Below are 4110 nucleotides of genomic sequence, written 5' to 3' on the forward strand. Positions count from 1 at the left end.
CTATTTGTCCTTTTAAGATTCCCTAACCTGAGTTGTGGATCTTGGTTATTCTATATCTATATATGTTTTCAATTCCTTTCCATATCTCCATGGTCTTTAGAGGTTTCGCTTTTGTATATAATTTTTATTTTGCATACAGAGCTTTGCAAGCTTTTCCAAATCTTTATCTGGTGTGTTTCTTTCACAGTTTACTGTGCTGTGTCACAGTTTACTTTGTAAAAATGGGGGGAAAAGATGTCTACGCATAATTTTCCTTTCATTACCCCTTCCTGTTTATTGTCAAAAGCTAAAGACTCTTGAGTTTGCTTAGTGAACTGTTTTTATTTCTCTCCTAAAACCTTATCACTCCCCACCCAGATAAAAACATTCTCTGCCAGCGGCCCTCCCTGCTTCCTGCTGAGTGGGCTTTAGCAAAGTGCGCTGCTCCGGAAGTCTGCAACTTCAACCTGCTTCTATTTCTGCGCCACGTGTTCATTCTTCACTTTGAACAAACTCATTGGATGAGTGGTTCTTTTTAAAAAAAAACAAATAAATTTTATTTAACTTTACGATTTAAGACGAATTAACCGCATTAGTCATGGACTAATTAGTCATGTACTCCATGACATTAAACACGTCATGGAGTACAGCCAAGTAAAACCTCCCCTTCTAACTGTAAACTGAACCAATGGTATAATCCATTTTATGGGGGAGCTTCATATTGATCTGGAAATAATCGGTCACTAATTTAGGGAAAAATTACGTCACGATTTTTATTTTGTCTTTTGTTTTTTGTTTTAAGAGTATAGTATATACATGAAAAATGTCCTCACTTTGCAACAACGGGTCCTCACTCTGATGGTAAGACAGGTACACACATATACACACCCTCATAGACGCAGGCGCGCACATAGTGGAAAAAGAACAGGGTCGATTTATGCGTTATGTTTTAAGTGTAGGCTGATCATTGAAAATATTCCAAGAAAGATAACATATTAAACCAGATACAAATGGAATTATTGCGCATTAATTGCCAAGAAACAGAAGAAAATGAAGTGAATTACGTATACGCTCAATTGACATAACAAGGACTTTAATATATAAAATTTCTCCTGTCGATCGTTGAGAGCTGAATGTTTTCATGTAAGTTAAAGTCTTTTTTATTGTTTTCATAAAGGTGCTTCAACATGATCGGGGAAAAAAAAGTTGGTATAGAAGTGATAGGTTGTTATACACGTGTTAATGACGACAGAGACTCTTGTTTTACTTTCCTTTTTAAGATGTTCTCTTTCTCCTCTTTAATTGCAAACTTTAAAGTAATTTAATATAAGCAATAAATATATATTAGTTTATATATTTATTGTTTTTAAAAATGACTGATGCAGTAATAATATCATGTTTTGGGGTGGTTTTTATCTCAAAACAACGATTTAAACTTTGCTTTAACGGGTTTGGGTGGAGTGTACCCTCTTACAGTGGTAAAACCTCTCAACACCCACTGCCTTACATGTTTTAGGTTTTTTCCCTTCACAGACCTGACCTAAATACAAAGGTGAGTAGCAGGCTGCTACATGGTGTCTGCTAAGGAGGGGGTGCAATAATTTTATGCCGGTGTGCTGGGGTAGAGACTCATCTAGTGGTCTCCAACCCCGGTCCTTAAGATCTACTGTCCTGCAGGTTTTAGATGCATCCCTGCTCCAACACAGCTAAATCAAATGAATGGCTTTTTACCAAGACTTTACCAAAATTGATGGCATGCTGAAAAGCTAATTCAGTCCTTTGATTCAGCTATGTTGAAGCAGGGATACATCTAAAACCTGCAGGACAGTAGATTTTGAGGACTGGGGTAGGAGAACCCTGTTTATGAGGTCCCTGAGGGCCACTGTCCTGCAGGTTTTAGATGCATCCCTGCTCAAGTAGGACAGCTACTTTGGTGATGCCTGAACTAAACCATGAAAGACCATGGGTTCTTTAAGCACAGGCATCCCCAAAGTCGGTCCACGAGGCCTGCTGTCTTGCAGGTTTTAGACGCTTCCCTGCTTTAGTGCAGCTGATTATGATGACTGCAGTTGAGCAAAAGTCTGTTAATAAGCTTTCTATTAAAATCAGCTGTGCTGGAGCAGGGAAACCTCTAGTACCTGCAGGAAAGCGGCCCTCAAGGACCAACTTTGGGGATGCCTGCTAAGCAGTAGTTTTCAAACTGAACCTAGGGTGGCAGACAGATGAACGGTCAAAAGAGTAGTGAGTTGATTGTACCCTTGGACAAGATTTGATTTTTTTGAACGTATTTGTACAAGAAGAAAAAAGGTTTAGCATTATAAGGAAAAAAAACAAAACACACAAGCCACAGATGAGTGTATTTTATTCTCTTTCTAGAATTTGCGCTCCTCAATCCACACACCTGATGCACACCTGACTTATATGAATGATTAACAGACTTCTGCAGCACTTAATGGCTGCCAATGAGGTCATACAATCATTTGAATCAGGTGTGCTGTGATAGACATCTAAAACCTGCAGGGTGGTGTTCAGGATTAAAACCTAAATGATAGAAGATAACATCTTTCAGTCCAGCTGTTTTTCATAGGTTTGGTCCTTAAAAATGTATTAGAGCAATGGTTCTCAATCTCAGTCCTCAAGTACCACTTTCCTGCAAATTTTAGGTAGTTCATTGGTGTCAAACACCTGTCTAGCATGAAGGGATGATTAAAAGGCTTCTGCAGCCCTTCATAAGAACTGGTCACAGTTTTTTAAATGGAGCTCTTTTTAAGATGGGGAAACTTACTGGTTTTTGTAGTTGGTGTGGTAATGTAGAAACAATGGAACATGTTTTTATTAGTTGTAGAACATGTGTAAATCAAATAACATTGCTGAAAACAGAATAAGGTTTTAATGGGGAATTGAAATTTGAGAATGTGGTTGAAAAGTTGAATAGTATTGAGGGGAAGAAAATTTTTCGTAAAAAAAAAAAATACTGGGATCATTATGAGAATTTGAGGGATAGGTATTAGGACCCGATGAGCTGGCAGTAGTGCAACGATAATGGATGCAAGATGCTGTTAAAAGCTAAAGAAGACGCCTTGTATAAGTGTGCCCTGAATAAGGCACTGGATTCACTTCAATTCAGTTTATCTATATAGCGCCAAATCACAACACGTCATCTCAAGGCACTTTACAGGACCTGATTTGGATATTTGTCTGTAGAAATTACGTTAAAATAGCTTAAAAAAGCCATATCAATTGAAAGCATCTTTACCATTGTCAATCGACACGTTACTTCAAGTAGCCCTGTTTATATTTCACAGGTTTTTTTGCTAATGTTTGAAAAACTAGTTTATGAAATATCCATAGAATAGCTCTCAGAGGTTTACATAGAAAAAAATGAATCAAAACGTATCCATCGATGTATTAATCTCCAGCAACTGAACAAAAAATAAACGTATATTGCATGCTGGGGGGAGGGTTTAAAAAAGAGGCAATTACCTAGTTGTATAGTTTTACATGACTTGAAGATGCTACAGGTTTCACTGCTTAATGAATGCTGTTATTTTATTTTTTTCAATTCTTCTGTCTGGTTGATTTTAATAATCATTAGAATTAAAATCCTTCAAGTTTGCACACAAACTTTTACTGAAGTAAACTGCTTTTTTCATCATTGTTCAAGTCGGTCAAGTTTTAAGCAATCGAAGATGTTGAAATAATGCCCTTGCCTTACATTCAACTCAGTTTAAGAATCCGTCGTACCTTCCTTACACCCTTAGAGGGAAAGGCAACACTTTAAAATCACCTCATTTGCAGAGGTGGTTTTCGAAACCAGTGGCAGTCAAAATGTACATTCTCTTAAATGGGTTTGCCTCTAGACCACAAGCATTGGGGTTGCACTTGGATCAACCTACTGAAGATCAGTTCCTTTTAAATTAAATGATCTGAAATTAAAAGCTTGCTGGTATATGCATGTAGATAAATATTAGAGCTTTGGTAATTTACCTGGAGCTTTATCTAGTTTTCTTAAGTTGTCCTCTAAAATAAAAAAAAAATAAAAAAACACTAGTATTTTTGTTTAGAAACCTAGTGAAAAACAACCAGAACTCTATTAATAAAAAAATGGAAGTAAACATAATAAAGGTAACT

This window comes from Cyprinodon variegatus, unplaced genomic scaffold, assembly GCF_000732505.1.
Source record: "Cyprinodon variegatus isolate N-32 unplaced genomic scaffold, C_variegatus-1.0 Scaffold305, whole genome shotgun sequence".
Lineage (NCBI taxonomy): Eukaryota > Metazoa > Chordata > Actinopteri > Cyprinodontiformes > Cyprinodontidae > Cyprinodon > Cyprinodon variegatus.